Source organism: Pristiophorus japonicus, chromosome 22, assembly GCF_044704955.1.
Source record: "Pristiophorus japonicus isolate sPriJap1 chromosome 22, sPriJap1.hap1, whole genome shotgun sequence".
NCBI classification, from domain to species: Eukaryota; Metazoa; Chordata; class Chondrichthyes; family Pristiophoridae; genus Pristiophorus; species Pristiophorus japonicus.
In genome coordinates this window covers 14438961-14456853 of record NC_091998.1, presented here as the reverse complement: position 1 = coordinate 14456853, position 17893 = coordinate 14438961, and positions in this window count along the sequence as shown.

The window sequence follows — 17893 nt, the reverse complement described above, 5'->3', positions numbered from 1 at the left end:
TTCCAGTCCTTTTGATGCATTGTAGTTCACCTGTCCTGTAAAGGGTGAAGAATTATTTCTGTTCAAGTGGAGTAATGCACGATTGGAAATACACAACTTGGTATAAAGGGAAAGTAAAGACAGCAGCATAAATAGATTACATTCTGCATCTGAGGAAGTGTGTTTATGTGGAATTCAATTACCTATCAACACCATTTTCAAAAATGCAATCTGTTGAAAGTGCAGGAAATCACAACAGTAGACAGTACATCAGTGAAATAGAGAAAAACATTCGAAATCATCATTAAACAACTCCCCAAGTATAAGATCCCAGAGGGACCCTGGTTCCAAATGATTTGAAGTTGACGTATTGGGGACAGTGATTTAACCTTATCATCACAAACAAGACTTAATACACTCCTGTATTTGAGCAGCAGTTTACAGAGTATAATTGAGATTTATATTACCACTTATACTCCGGGTAGAAGCCACAAACATGAATAAGTTGCACACTGGGTCTCTTGTCCCTCATCTCTCTTCATCTCCCAGGTGTCTCCTTGATTCTTCACGAAATCTTCTACTCTGTCTGAAATCTTCTTCGCTTTATGGCTGTTAAGACCCTATTTTTATACCCTTACTCACATTCAAAACCCATAAGGGCAGAAATTCAGGGTCCGGATAAGGCCCGTTACCGCCATATTGCGGTGGTCATGCGGAGGAAACGAGTGGCCACTAGGTTGCAGTCTATCGGCTGCCATGACCCAAATTCAGCTTGGGGATTTTACGGCCTGTCCCCACTTCCACCCCGTTGCTGCCGACTGCCTCAGGCGCGTCATCAAAGCACGCACTGCCGCTATTCCACACCTACATCGCAATCCTCCCCAAATCTACCTCCAAAAATCTTTGCTCCGCTGCGTGGTGCCCCTGACAGCTCTTTCTGTCGGTGCACCTTGTTCTGTGTGTGTGCAGCACGGCAGAGTGTCAGCCCTGCAAGGGGAGGGCCACCATGTTTTTTTTTTTTGCCCGCCGACTTCCCGATCGGCTGGCCAATTATTGCCCTGGGTTCGGCTGAGTCGCCAACATGTAGCCTGGCACCCACTCTTGGGTGCCAGAACCCTCCCTGGTGGCCCAGTGGCCGAACCTTCAAAATCGCCGAATCTGTCCCCTTTAAATGAGCGTGCACTGACGTTTCCACTGCTCCGCCGCAGAGTGACAGCAGCGGAGACTTGGTCCCGCCCCTGCTTCCGCCCCTCACCAGCACTTACCGTCGCACTTTCACCCCATTATGACAGACTTCCGTTCTTGTCGAAAAAAAAACGACAAAAACCTGAATATCGATCAGGAGTCGACCTCTTCCCATACAGTGGTTAAAAATAGATAATAAATTGTAGGTGCGCCAGGGTTCTGGCGTGCCTGAATTTCAGCCCCATGGAGTCTTACTGAACCAATCACTAGCTCACACTCAAAACTCCAAAGTCCAATCATAAAGATGTCACATCAGCAGCACCTTGGCTTATGCAGGTTCTAGTTTTATGACACCTTTACATCATCAGTTTTTGACCATCAAAATTCATATCCTGGATAGTTATTCGGCTATAGCAATCCTCTTTCTCATCCCAGACTGTCTGGTTACAACTTACTCACAGACTTTTAGTTATAAGCAAAAGAGGTACATGTCATATATAAGTCAGGTTATCATTGCATACAGCTGATGATTGCAGACTTTTATATTTAATTCTTTTATATTTAAATCCATTGCTGATAATCATAAGACACTGATGATCATATGATAGTAAAGCAAGTATTCCAAAAACCAACTAGTCAATGATAATCTTGCATAAGTAACGCTTGCCAATTCCAGCCTGAATAAATGTTATCTATTATTTCTTGTAATTTTATATAATACTAATCGATTTCCCACAGCATTGCACACAGGGAATCAAGTGCATTCTTCAGGTGAGGTGGGGTTAGAGTGTGGGGTATAATTGGACCAGGCTGCACAGATGTAATTCAGTCCCCATTTTAAAGCCATACATTTTCTTTATATTGTTATACCATATTTTGATTTTAAATTATTCCTTATCGTTAAGCAGCAAATTGTTCGGCAATTTGGGAAGCATGGTTGGTTGGTTCATAGAAGTTTGTCTGTGGTACAGCCTTAGGAACTGGGGGATGAAAACCTGAGGCATTACAGCACTGCCACTGGCAGGAGGGCATAATTACAGCCTGACATAGTTACATAGGCTGATTCCATTTTGAATGTGGACAAAGGAATTTATCGACACAAAAGGGCGACAACAACATGACAAGAAGAAGTCAGGGTTTGTTGATAGGTAGTGTGCACAGACATAATCTTTTTATTAGATTTATCAATTAACATAAACATCACCTGTGCTAATTTGAGCACAGATTCCCATTTTCTTGAAATATGGAATTGATATTTTCTTCAATGCAGCAGCAATACAGCAAGCTTGACAGAATGCTACCTTCTTGCATTTTCAATCAATGATAGCATCTGCTAGAAAGTATCCTAAATCTTACCAGGATCAACAGCCCAAGCTTTATACTGGTAATCCTCCTCATCATCATAGGCAGTCCCTCGAAATCAAGGAAGACTTGCTTCCACTCTTAGCATGAGTTCTTAGGTGACTGTACAATCCAATACGAGAACTACAGTCTCTGTCAGAGATGGGACAGGTCATTGAGGTAAGCAGGGAGCCTGGTTTGCCGCACGCTCCTTCCGCTGCCTGCGCTTGATTCCTGCATGCTCTCGGCGATGAGACTCGAGGTGCTCAGCGCCCTCCCAGATGCACTTCCGCCACTTAGGGCGGTCTATGGCCAGGGACTCCCAGGTACTGGTAATGACATCACCTTAGTTACCACTGCAATAGACATTCCATTTAACAGTGTGGCCTGATTTGTGTGCAAAAAAAATGACACTAATCTTGTACCGTGTTAAGCGAAGGTTTGCCTGTTTGGTTCCTTCTGTCGCCGAAGCCCTGATCACGGTGGAGTTGACGTTTGTGACTCAGTTGGACGCCACCACATAATGCCTCACATAACGCATGCTCAGGAAATAAAATGGAACCTGCTGGCTTGTACAAATTGGAAAGAGAGTGCAAACCAGTCTGAAGATTGAGCGATTGTTGGAGAAAGTGCTAAAAATATCCTTTAACATTATAAATGTGTTATGAGGATAAGGCTGCACCAAAGTGAACATTATTTTGCAATACTCTTAGTTTTTTTTCAATTAGATGCGTATGTTTTTTTAATATTCATTAACCTTCGCAGCACAGCACAAACTGGATGATCATCTCTTTTTGGCGGAGTGTTTTACTTTAACTCTTCCATTTTAGGCATTTCAGCTCAAGAGGGTTTAAATGTTAGATTTAATTTTTGATGTTCATAAGCTCACAGAAATCCAATGCTAAGTGGTCTAGGCATTCAGGTGGAATTTAGAAAAGATTATTCAAACACTTATATAAACCCCAGAGTAATTGAAAGTGGAGCTATAAATTGTTGCCCTCTGACCTTTTTTTAAGTTGATAAACTAAAGTGCTACATACTGATTCTCCAATCTCTGTCGGTCCTTGGGTTCAACAGTTATCAGTGTGCATAATTTAGACATTGTTACCCAGCGAATACCAAAGGCATTTTGTTTCCATATTCAAGGATTAATGTTAATATTCTAGTTGCTGAGATTTAAAAAGGGATACTTAATTACCCAATGTAGCAGTAAACCTTTGTAATCCTTTATCCGTAGCACAATGTCAGCCTAAATTAGTCAGGGCAAGGGAGTTGGGCATAGTCTAGGGATTTGTTTCTCAAAACCAAATGCAAAACATAAATTTGTTGGCAGAGTTTCATTAGTTCGCCTTGGTTGAAAAATGATACCATTAATGTCTTGTTACTTTACTGTCAGGGATAAGGGAGAATTGTGTCTGACTCAGAAAACTCAAAACATGCATGACATTAATAACAACTAAATATTAATTCATAACTCAGTATTAAAATTCCATAAATCTGTGGAAATCGCAACTGTGAAATCATGGACACCATTGAGTACTTTTGCACCCTATCGCTACATTTCATAAAAACTATTCATCAGGTGTAAGGGGTTTAGAGATATTGCATAAGAACATAAGAAAATCTGAATTGAACATAAGAAGTATGTTCATATGAAAGTGGTTCCACTGTCCCTGATCACGAAGGACAGGGTCACGGGTTCTAAACATCATGAAGAATGTTTGTGCATTTCGCACAATTACATTGTCATTCACTCATTAACTTCTCAAGGATCAATACAGCAATTCCCAAACACAGCGTCCTCTTTTTCTGCTTGTTCATTTTGAAAATATCTTACTTTTCCTTTCTGACTTTTTTTATTATTCATTTTTCGGAAGTGGGTGTCGCTGGCAAGGTCGGCATTTATTGCCCATCCCTAATTGCCTTTGAGAAGGTGGTGGTGAGCCGCCTTCTTGAACCACTGCAGTCCATGTGATGACTTTGTCATAGTGGTTTGTTACATGGCTAGGCCATTTCACATTGCTGTGGGTCTGGGGTCACATATAGGCCAGACCGAGTAAGGACAGCAGATTTCCTTACCAGAAGGACATTAGTTAACCAGATGGGTTTTTATGACATTCTTGTAGTTCCATGGTCATTATTACCGATACAAAGCTTTTGTAAAAAAATTCCAGATTTATTTAATTAACTGAATTTAAATTCCCCAACTGCCATGGTGGGATTTTGAACTTGTGGCTCCAGATCATTAACCAAGTCTCTGGATTGCTGGTCCAGTAACCACTATGCTACCATTCTTAATCCAGTCTCTGTCTTTTCTTCTCTTCATTTCTCTAATTTGACTCTAATTCACCCTATTTCCTTCTCCGTCATTCACTCTGTTTCTTTCTCTGTCCTGTTCTTTCATTGGATAAGGAGATAAGCCATTGGGCACGACATTCATGAGGTCCCAAATGTGACACAGACATCACTGCACCATTATTGGATCGACAATCCACCAAATGGCGGCACCAATATAGTGCGATATCAATGGTGAGCTGTAAGGTCCAATCAACATTAGTTGCCATTAATCTGCCATTGCAGCAATTTCTGGCTCAACATCACCACCATAGGAATCCCAACCAGCGGAGATAAGGCTTTGAAGCTTCCTGTGTCAATGGGACCTCCAAACCAGGAAGCCATTCTGTCCAATTCCACTGATGGAGCATGGATGCATTCAGGGGCAGTATCCACTGTCTTTACAAGCTTTTTCTAGCAAGTGAATGGCCCAGAATTTGTGGTCAGAGGCTTCCTATGGGTGGATGCCCCCGACCACAAAAAATTTCTGCAAAAGTACCTGGCAGTCCTGGAGGTTCGGAGACTTGCGGTCCTGGGCCTCTATACGAAGGCCTTCGTAGAGGCACATGTATCCCAGAAGCATATGGGTTTTGTACGCATCACTGAGATCACGTAGGCCAGCCCAACCTCTCAGAGTAGGGGGATCCTCATGGGAATACCCCCAAAACACAGAAACATTGAAATTTACGAAAAGAAAATCACATATTTCAAATTAACAAAAATGTAATTTAATTCATTATTTAAAACAAAAATTTAATTTTTTGAAAAATAAATGTACAGGGTCTAAAAATAAACTTACCTTATTTAACAGGATTTTAAATGTTTAAATTATTTCTTAAATGTATTTTTCTGTACTTTAGTCTTATGCTGATAAAATTTGAAGGATATTCGCTGGTCAGCAGTCAGGCAAATAGCCCAACGGTCCGCCCGCGGAGGCCCTTTACTTTTGGAGGCGATGGATCTGTCAAGAGAATTCTTGATAGATCGCAAGTTCTGGGTTTAGGCGCATGTGCTTCACATACCTAAACCCGGAACTTGCGGGGACCCCATGGGTGGGTGCGCTCCTCGTGTGCGCTCGTGGGAAGCGTGAATTCAGGCCCAATGTGTTTTGGAGAGCTGTGAGTGATTCTCCGCTGAATGCCAAAAATAAGCACCATTCAGAGCCTTCAAAGCTACTTTTGCACGTGAATATCAAAAGTGCATCGCTCAGGTGTTGACTTAAATCATGAAAATCTGTGCAACTACAAATTGGCTGGCTTAGAAAACCTAACCAAAGGCACTCTGGTATGGGTAAGTATTTCTGGTGCTAGGCCCTACTGAGCATAAACAATCATTCATTTACAACTTGGCAGTCTTATTGCACAAGTTCTGTTATTGCCAGATATTAGACATCGATGATGTGCTCTCAGATTAGGTATATGACGCAGGTTAGTTGCAGACTAAAATTCCCTCTGTCCTCAGCCCCAACCTCAGAAGCCTTGCTGCACAATATGAATATTCCATTTCTCACTCAACCACTTTTGAGGTCTTTGAGCTAGATTATCATCTGTAATGTTAATTACTGTTGAATTAATAGCAATTTGTGATGTGGTGGCATGCCCATAGGAACTGGATGGAGACCACCCTGAAGGCATTTCATGGTCATTATCATCATAGGTGGTCGCTCGAATGAGGATGACTTGCTTCCACAGGAGTTCACAGATGTTTCAATGAAGGACCCGATGTTCCAGTCCTGAACTCCAATTGAGGGGATGGAAGATGTCTGTGCGTGGATTTTTTTAACGTGTGGTGGCTGTTGCACACCAGCCACCACATGGGCTTGACAGAGCTAGGTCTTGGTCCAGTGGCAAGGGTTAACTAAGACGAGTGGAGACCAGCTCTGCTGCACGGACCCAGTGCGCGCACATATCGCAGTGTGGGCTGGCCCGTGCTGCCCCTGGGCCCTCGCCTCTCCTGGGCCCTGTACCCTCATTCGCCGCACATTCGCCCACGTTGTTCCAGGGCCCGGCGCTCCAGATCTATTTATAGCCCCGACCTGTAGTGGTGTTCTCACACAGGTCAGGGCAGCCCAGGTCGTGTTGCAATGATTTGGGAGATGTCTGACTGTCCGTGTGGCCTCAAGACACATTACTTTTGATGGTATGGCCATGACAGCTATCAGAATGAAAGCACTTTCATTCCATTAAGTTGAGCTGGATTCAACTTCAATTAGCAGAGTTGAAAGTCTATTGTGTTATAGTGATTGCTGCCGCACACAATGTTAAATACCTTGAGCAGTTATGAATTTTAAAAATCAAACAAATATTGGAAAGAAATATAATCAATAGAATAACTTATAAATCAACACAATTGAATTGCGCAGCGCTTGTTTTCCAGGCGAAAGATGGGTATTGAAGGGTCCTTTATGGTCTGTGTATGCTCAGTCCATGCCAGGAGAGCATTGGAAATTGATTATGTCACCCTAGAGATGTCCAGGTTGCCCGCCTGAAACTGGCTTTAGGCCCATTGCCTATGCAAATGGAGGGCCCAACACCCATTTCAGGCCCCTGTGGGAAATTGGATCACGACAGATCGTAACATGTATCATGCACGCTGTGGTCAGTTTTCTCAGTTCTAATTCAGCGAAACCAGTGGTCCTTCAAGCGACCATTGGAGACCGCCACCAAAAAAGCAAAGTACACAAATGTTTACCTGCGTGAATATGGAGCCATGAGAAGCAGCAATGCTACTCCTGACACCACCTTGAACCAGACGCTGCTCACCTCCCTCCCATTCGCCACCCTCCCCGGACTTACTGCAGGTCCAACGCCAATGTCTTCACTGGCCGACTTTCCTCCTCTTCGTGACCTCTTGGTATGTAGCTAGAGCCTCTAGTACACCTGTCGCATTCTGATGAGTCAAGAGGACCAATATCACACAGTCCTCTTGTGCACCTGTTTCAGTATTTTGGAGCAAACCAATTTCTAGGTCAAATTGTCCTTTTTAGATTGTTGAGTTGTTTTTAATATTGCATTGAACTGAAATGAACAAAATACCTTATTAGATAAAGCGAGGTCTTAAAAATTGTAATAAGTAAATAATTTATTGTGCACTTATTTAATCCACATTGTGTATTTATGATCCATGAGTTCCAAAGGAGAGCAATTAATTACATAGAATGTAAAGCACAGAAATAGACCATTTGTTCCAACTTTTCAATGCTGGTATTTATGCTCCACAAAAACCTCCTCCCATCCCTCTTTCTCTCACCCTATCAGCTTAATCTTCTATGTGTCTATCTAGCTTCCTTGTAAATGCTATTCACCTCAACTACTCCTGGTGGGAAAACACTTGAAATCAATCTGTTTTTTGAGGATGGATAGGAAATGTGCACTCGGAATAATGAAAGACATTGTATAAAGAGCTTGTTTCACCTTCAAGTTAGATTGGTTTGTAACACAGTCACTTTGTAAAAATAGTACCAACCCTGCCCTCTACAGTGTGAAAAGCAAAAATGCCTTTTCTATTTTATACCCTTTTTAAAACGTTTCTTGTTTCTAAACGTCATTAGAAACAGCACTTCAAATCTCATGAATTACTTTCACAGTGTCAACAAATCTATAATAGTAAGGTTTAATTAGTCTTACAAATCTTCCCTTCCTTTTTATCTTTAGTTTGTAATTTTTCATACAGGCTAGCAGATCTTCTGTGGCATTGCTCATGGGGAGTCAATGGATAAGCCCAATTGTGACATTTGAAGTGTGACAGGAAGTATGTATCATTATTGCAGGAAGTGGCCACTCTGTGCAAGACTTGCACTGCATTACTATTAGATCTGTCATACCACTGCTGAAATATATGCAGTTTTTGCAACAGACAATTTAGCAGGTCACAAAATATGTGAAAGTCTGTTTTATTGCAAAGTAATATGTGAATTACAGCAGTATTTTCAGAATCAAATTAAGGCAGCTCTGACTAATTTTCCATAATAACCATAAATTGGTATTATATCGTCCTTAGTCTGTGCATTAAGTGTTTATGTCCTACCATCTTTAAAGCCAGGATACAATGGAAGATGCAGAAAGATGTTCATAGTTCTAGGTAGGTGTAGTGTATTTGTTTCATAGGTTCTTTGCTTAAGAATTCACAGCTCAGAACTAACTGGTTTATGAGCAAAGGTTTAACAATCAAACTGAACCCCACCAGTTCATCCATCAGGCTCACAACAGCACACCTCATCGTGATGAACTTGAACTCAATTAACTGGGGCTTTATTGAGTCTTGTGAACTTCACATGACTGGTTAAGCCACTCACAATGCAACAGCTCCACAAACCTGTGAGCATGCTCACAGGTGCATACATTACAGTAGGTAGTTCTATAGTACTAGTGGGGGCTGGGAGTGCAGGGTTATTAATAGGGTTTGGCAGTAGTGGGCGAGTCGGTTTTAGGTATTCTAGAGGTGGGTGGTTCTGGGTTTTGGTAGAACAGGAGCAGTTTAGAGGGGGCATGTTAAAAATGATAGGGGAGTGGTAATGGGTTTGGCAGTATTGGCGAATGGAGCTGGAGCATAGCAGTACTATCAGTTCCTGGCCAGAAACTGGATATTCTGTCCACCATCAGTCGGGATATTGATGGTCATTTCTTTGGCATCGGCGAGTGGGCTTCCTGAAAGGCTAAACACACGTTCCCCTATTTTTTGCAAGTGAGCTATTGCATTCAGGGCAGGATGTGCAAAGGCTAGTAGGGGGAGGGCAGAAATAGGGGAAGACATGGGTGCTTGGAGTAAGAGGCAATAGAAGGGAGCGGCGAGTGCCAACGAATGTGGGAAGGCATGAACATGTAGGATAGGAGTAGCAAAAAGATGCTTGGAGAATTGAGGAGTTTTGGGTGCTTGTGGCAGGGGATGGTAGGAAGGAGTAGTTGGAGGGAATTGGCTTTCTGGGTGGGAGAAGGAAAAGATAGGCAGAAAGCACTTCTTCGTCTTTCGTATGGTATTAGCAAAGCAAATCAAATGTCAATATCTAAGTCAGATAGCCAGGCCAAAGCTTCCAGTGCAACAATGTGTATATCTTGAAGGATGCCTATAAATTGCCTCTGAGTGCAGTGCCCAATGATGTGCTCCAGGGTCTGATTAGGAGCTCCACAGTCGCATGATGGGAATGCTTTAATCTTCCATCTATGGAGAAGGTGGCAATGTTGACCATGACCGGTTCTGAGGCGGTTGATGGTTGTCCACTGTTTGCGAGGAAGGTTTGATCCTTCAGGTTGTACTGTGGGCTCCTCGATAAGGAATTCATTCCATATGTCACAGTTCATCCAAGCATTTCGCCATCGGTCATCAAGGCTGAGGGGAGATCGCTGAAAGCACTGGAAGCTGTGGTTGCTTGGGGTGGGAGACAGTGAATAAGTATGGGAAGAGAGAGAATTTGGAAGAAAAGGGACTGCTAAAAGCAGGAAAAAAGAGAGGGGAAAGCACAGGTAGTCGGGTTAGATGAAGTTAGAGCAGAATAAGCCTCGAAGATTCCAATAACCCTTTCTTTCTCAGATTTGAGAAAGGCTGAGCTTTTCAAAGCATTTATAGTTTAAGGAACATGGGCTTTCTCAACACTGTAGAGAAGCTGTCTAGGGAATCCCAACTCCACATTTCACAATCCAGTCCCTGAGCAAAGGCCAGTCATTGCCTTTTGAGATGAGAGTCAAACTCTCAGGCGAAGACCATCAACAGATGTAGCTACATGAAACAGTAGCATCCAGCAAAAAGTTATTCATCAACTTAGTTTCATGTCAAATAAATTTGAGGAAATATAATTGTTACGCGGCAGCCAATTTGTGCACAGCAAGCTTCCACAAACAACAATGTGATACTGACCAGATAATCTGTTTTTAGTGATGTTGATTGAGGGATCAATATTCATAATGGAACTAATCAAAATTCCTTTGCTAGAAATTCCTTTGAGATTAATAATTAGTGCTGAGATGCCGTGGCATTTATATTTTAACACACTGTTTTTCATTCCTTAAGAAATGGTTTTATATTCCCAATTTCACCTCATAGGAAAAACACCAGTTCCTCAGAATATAACAATAGAAAGAATAGAACAGAAGGCTTCCTCATGACAGGGGTGAACAATAAAGGGGGAATCACCACAATATACTCTCTCACACATCTCACATAGGCCATGGCAAGAATGGGTCAGCTAGGAACCTGGGACCAGCTCACTTCACTGCCTGGTGTCTAAATGCCATGTGCGATTCTAAAAGAGAGAAAATTAATGCAAATATGAAAAAGATTTAACCAGCCCCCTAAAAACCTAAAAAAAAGGACGGCCATTGTACACATCATAGAATCATATAATTATACATCACATTGGGAGGGCACTCACCCCATCATACCTGTGCTGGCTTGTCGGAGCTATTCAATTAATTCCATTCCCCTGCTCTTTCCCCATAGCCCTGTAAATGTTTTCCCTTCAAGTATTTATCCAATTCTCTTTTAAAAGTTACTACTGAATCTGCTTCCACTGCCCTGCCAGGCAGTGCATTACAGATTACAAGAACACGGTGTGTAAAAAAATGTTTCCTCATGTTCCTTCTGTGCCAAGCGAATAAGCGACAGAACTTTCACACAAATGTGTTACATTGCCTTCTTTCATTACTATGTACTTTAACTTGAAAGATTGCATTTTATAATGCAGGTTATATATTTAAAGATAGAAACTCGTTACCACAGGGAATAGTTGAGGCAAATAACATAGTGTGTTTAAGGGCAAGCTAGATAAGCATATGAGGGAGAAAGGTGTAGAGGGTTATGCTGACAGAGTTAGATGAGGAAGGGTGGAAGAGGCTCGAGAAGAGCATAAATGCCGGTATGGACTGGTTGTATATCCTCGGTAATCCTATGTAAACCACAGAGTGAGATACAAGCTATAAATTAAACAAAGAATATAAATATATCTGAAACTATTTTATAATTTACACATGACTACTAGTTTACCCAACTAAACCGGCATATCAGACCAGCTCCCTGGATGTTATTTTATATAAAATATGATTTTGTAATTTATAAGGTTAGAAATTACAAATAGGATTTCCCCCTGATACATGAGTTTCAATATCTAACTACTATAACTGATGACACTCAGGAGACTATTCATCTCCATGGTGCCATCTTTATAGCTGTATATCTAGGGAAATAGTCACAAGGTATCATAAGGAAATTATATTCACAGCATACACTATTTTGTCTCATAGGTTACTAGAAGGCTCTTTGGTTTTGTAACTTAAAAATGATACCACACTGTGTCCACACCTTCCATCTGCAGCATCCTGACTCAAATTAGTATTCTTGTTTATTGTACAAATTCAAGTTCATCTGAGTAAAATCCACGATTATTAAATATTGGAATAATGCTCGCATTCCTTGACAGAATGCAAGAAAAGATTGTTTTATTATGACTCTTTCACACCGTCTCCAAACTCTGCCTCTCTTGTCGAGCTTTTCTTGCAGTTTTCTCATGCACCAACAATATTATAGTCAGTGGTTCTCTTAATGTTCCTTTTTTGTTCTTCTGACTTTGCTCCAGCATGTACACTCCAATCCTTCTTCATGCATTTTCACAGCGTTGAAATGAAAACTCTCTTCCACCAGTAACTCATTCCTACCTGGACTTAGAAACTGTGCAATTCCTCATCTCCATAAGAACATAAAAATTAGAAGCAGGATTTGGCCATACAGCCCCTCGAGCCTACTCTGCCATTTAATAAGATCATAGTTGATCTTCTACCTCAACCCCGCTTTCCTGCCTAATCCCCATATCCCTTGACTACCCTGGAGTGCAAAAATCAAGGGATATGGGGAGCAGGTGGGAAATTGGAGGGGTCATAGATCAGCCATGATCTTATTGAATGGCGGAGCAGGCTGGAGGAGCCGAATGGCCGACTCCTGCTCCTACTCCGCTCAGTCTACCCATCAGCTACAACAGTGACCACACGCCAAAAGTACTTCATTGGCTGTAAAGCGCTTTGAGACAGCTGGTGGTCGTGAAAGTCGCTATATAAATGTGAGTCTTTCTTTTTAAAATCCAGGCATCACCCTATCACTGTTTCCTTTTAATCTTCTCAAATTTGGTGGCGTCCCGTGTTACGGATCTTTGTCTACAATTCAAAATGTTCAAAAAGCAAATTCTGCACCTGAACAGGACAATTAGAGTTGTTTTATTTTGTGATTGTCCGAGATTGAGGATGCAAGTCTGAATACCCAGAGAGTTCCTTCCACTTAAATTAACAACATTTATTTCAAAGAAAAATAAACGCCAGTGGAAATATGCGAGCTCGTCGGTGTGTTGGTGCCACTGAATAAGACGTCAGTTATCTCCTTTTACCACAAGGTGGGGCTCAAACCTCACGGAGCTGTCCAGCGGCTGGAGGAGCGGCAACAGGTGCGCTCCGTGGTGCTGAATCCGCCCAGGTACCAAGTTCATTTCCTGTGGAATTGTGTAGCTGCAATCCTTTCCTTCCACAGCTCGCCAGGGATTAATTTGTCTTGGAAACCAACAATATAGGTGCATGCCCATGAATATATTGTTGCTTAAAAACTACTTTTGCAAAGAAATAGTTGGCTTTATCAATCGTATGCTATATTTTATTTAAATCGAGACCTATTTGCCTACGCAGTATTTGAACTATGAGATTCACTTAAATCCCGCAATTTCCTGGGAGATTATTGAAACTATTAAAACATTTTAACGGCATGTCCCACAGCAAACTTGATTATCACAGAGGCAGCATCTGACATTGCATATACAATGCAGCGTGTATTTAATGTACATCATACATTAAGGAGAATCTAGATGAGTACATGAGGGAGGAAGGAATAGATGCAGATGTTGATGGGGTGAGATGAAGACGGGTGGAAGAATGCTGGTGTGGAGCATATATAGCAGCATGGACCACTTGGGCCGAATGGCCTGTTTCCGCGCTATAAATGGTTTAAAGTAAAAAATATGACCAATTTATCAAAGCAACAACCAACAAGAGTGGCGGAACAGGAAACTATGAGAGGGTTCCAAAAGGACTGGACATATTTCTATCAGCAAGTAGTATTCAGGGTTATTAGATTCCAGATTAATTTTGTGGGAAATCGTCCAAAGGCATAAACCTGCTTCAACATGTAGCGAGACAGACATTGAGGATCCCAACACATAATAATTTGCTAAACTCGATGCAATCTGAAAATGCAAATTTTTTTACTTACTCTTTTTTTTAACAATCTAACGACTAAACTAACATATTTGCGTATAGGCCGAAATGTATTGCAGATTTTAATTCGATGTGTCTCATCCCAAAATATAGGTCTCTCTCTTTGCATTGTCTCGATTTCAGTGCAAATAACAAAACATGCGTTTCTAATTTATCAACAAGTGGGTAATGCATCTGACATATTTTGCTGAAATACATCGATTGGTGGACGGGAGGGGGCGGGTTCCAAGCTGTGAACTAAGACAAAGCCAAATATAAATTCATGGCCCGAGTGCGTTGTTTAATCATCGTTAGCCGAGGGGTTTTAATTGGATCTACTCAAGACTGCCAGTGTTGCTTTGTTTTGAGATCTCGTTAATTCCAGTTGCTATAACACAGGGTCGCGATTCCTTGCGTCTCGCTGAGTTCAGTGCCAACAGAATAAAGGAAACGGTGTTTTTATCTTGAAGCATCGGGGAGAAGGGGAGAGGCCGCGACATGGGAATGGGTAGACCGGACTGGGTATACGGATGTTCTTGTCCATTTCTGTTTCCGAGAGATTCCCACTGAGACAAGATTGATAAGCGTAATATATTGGCAAAGCAAAGACTTAAATGACAAATTGCATCAGTTTGATCGACCCGGGTTAATTCTTTTAATTGTGCCTCCTTACTTTCATTCGGCTGAGGTAGACTTTTTTAAAAAATGGACGAGAATTGATTCATGCCAGCAATGGTGCGCGTTCACCAGCCTGCTGCTACCCAATAATGAACTGTATTGTGTGTAAGTGGGGAAGGTGCGTTCACTCTAAACCCCGTGCTAAATCTGCAGAGAGAAGGAAAAAGTTAATTTTATACTTGGAGCATTTGCACTTGAGAGTTGTCTGCATTGGACAATGGGATCCCAACTAGACCACTTTAGTCACCAACATCAATAACCGGTTGGGATTTAACTACACTGGCGCCTCTGAGATATAGAAAGTAGCAAATTATTAATGTGCTGTGAGCCTCAATTTCTTTCTAGTCACATTTTTAAGCAGGATTATGCACGGTTTAGCAACGTCCCACAAAATCAATCTAGAATTTCATAACCCTGATAGAAAATGTTCAATCCTTTTGGACATCTCAGTTTCCTGTTCCACCACACTGGCTAGTCGTCTCTTCGGCAAGTTGGTCATAATTTTTTTTACAGAAGATCATTGCACCAACTGCCCCTTTTGTGTTGTCCTTAACTTGAAATTATTCTTAAATGCCATACCTTGATCGAAATTCTACATACCTTTCGTCATGTTGTGCATTCTCAGTTGCATGTTGTGTTACCAAAGCGAAATGGACAAAGTATTTGAGTGTTGCAAACGAACACAATGTGTAAGTGAAAATATATCACTGATATGACCAAATAAATGTGCGCGCATTCTTGTACTTTATACATATACCAAATTTATACCGTAAATGTTTACGTTTCATTTTTTTTAATCGAGGCTTTATGTAATTTTGATCTTTAAGACACGGGTGGTCCCACCCACATACAAAGTACTTCCAACACCCTCGCCCTGGTAGACTCACCTGTATGCAAGTGACATTTGAGTTAATCGGTGTGATAATCGGAAAGTGGGTGGCTGTTTTTTGAAGCTTTTAAAGGGTCAGAAGATTGTGGAAATTAATGTACCAATACAAAGGCTTGATTTGTGATTTCTTCTTCTGTGCTCTGCATCAACGGTTTTGCTCTCTTGTATTTCATTTTGGACAAAGGAGGGCTAACTGTGTGGTTCCAATGCATTCTTTCCACAGATTCACCAAGATTCAAGATTATTACAACTACATGCATTTATCTAGCGCCTTTAATGTAGAAAAACGTCTCAAGACCCTTCACAAGGAAACATAAATGGACTCCAAGCCACAAAAAAAAACTAGACGTTAGGAGCGGTGAATAAAACCTTGGTCAAAGAGGTGGGCTTTAAGGAGGGGCCTAAAGGCGTAGAAGTGGAGGGGTTGAGGCATGGAATTCCAGAGTGTGGGGCCAAGGTGGATGAAGGCAATGGTGGGGCCAAGTGGCAAGGGGATGCAACATAGGCCAGAGTAACAGGGTTTAGGGGTTGGAGGGATGGAGGAGATTGCAGAGATGGGCAAGGGGTTTAAACAGGAAGTTAAAATGTTTAAATTAGAAGAACTGGGAGCCAATGCAGATCAGCAAGAGTAGGTGTGTCGGGTGAGCAGGACTTGGCATGGGATAGAATATGGGCAGCAGAATTTTGGATGAATTGAAGTTTAAGGAAGGTGGAGGATTGGAGGTCGGCCAGAAGCGCTTTGGAATAGTGAGGTGACAAAGGAAAATGGATGGCAGTAGGGTGGAGACGGGTGATAATGTATGATTGTACATTTCTATGCTTTGAACTGCATCTGCCCCATCTCTGTCCACCCTGCCAGCCTACCTGTGTCCTCCTGTAGCTTTTTTATAATATGATGAAGAAAAGTTGATTGCCACGGTTTGAAAATGCACTGATAAAGTGGTTTAATCAAATGATATTTGGGAGAAACTCCATTTGAGACTGATTCAAACTGGTCATTGTTTATAATGGTAGTTTGTTTTATTACTCTATAGTCAACTGAAATTGAAATTACCAACACAATTGCTGATCTTGCAAGAGCACAGCACTACCACAGCACGATCCGCCATGATCTCTCACCGTTTCTCTGCCATGATCTCTCGCCGCTCTTCGCCACAAACATTCACTGCACCTCCACCACGATCTCTCACCACTCATCCACCCTGACCTTCCCGCTCCTCCACTCTACCTGGGCCCCACCGATATTCCTGCCCACGCTGCAAATGGCGGCCTGGGTTTTCATGAGATCACCCAGTCGCCCACTTCAAAGCTGCCGCACACTTGTAGCCTCCTCCTTTACTGCTACATCGGCTGTATCTAGTGATGCAAAGTACTTATTTAGTACCTCGGTCATGCATTCTGCTTCCACAAGAAGATCTCTTTTTTGGTTCCTAGTCGGTCGCACCTTTCATTTGACTACCTTTTGTGTGTGCCCGAAGAGACTTTTGGGTTCCCTTTTATGTTGGCCGCTAATCTGTTCTCATACACTCTCTCTGCTCCACTTATTCCCTTTTTGAGATCTCGTCTGTACTTTCTTTATTCAGCTTGTTGCTTTGTAGCAAAAATCTGCTCATTCCATTACGGCAGTCACTGTTGCATCCAGGACATGTAAATCAGGCTTTTAAATTTTAGCACTGATCTATTGCTCACAAAAATGCACTTCCCATGGCAGCGTTAATGAACTTTTTGGCAATTATTCCTGCTGAATGGCACCTTATAAAAAAATTACTATAGGTTACATAGAAACATAGAAAATAGGTGCAGGAGTAGGCTACTCGGCCCTTCGAGCCTGCACCACTATTCAATATGATCATGGCTGATCATGCAACTTCAGTACCCCATTCCTGCTTTCTCTCCATTCCCCTGAATCCCTTTAGCTGTAAGGGCCACATCTAACTCCCTTTTGACGATATCTAACAAACTGGACTCAACAACTTTCTGTGGTAGAGAATTGCACAGATTCACAAATTTTCTGAGTGAAGAAGTTTCTCCTCATCTCGGTCCTAAATGCCTTACCCCTTATCTTAGACTGTGATCCCTGGTTCTGGACTTCCCCTACATTGGGAACATTCTTCCTGCATCTAACCTGCCCAATCCCGTCAGAATTTTATATGTTTCTATGAGATCCCCTCTCATTCTTCTGAACTCCAGTGAATACAAGCCCAGTTGATCCAGTCTTTCTTGATATGTCAGTCCCGCCATCCCGGGAATCAGTCTGGTGAACCTTCGC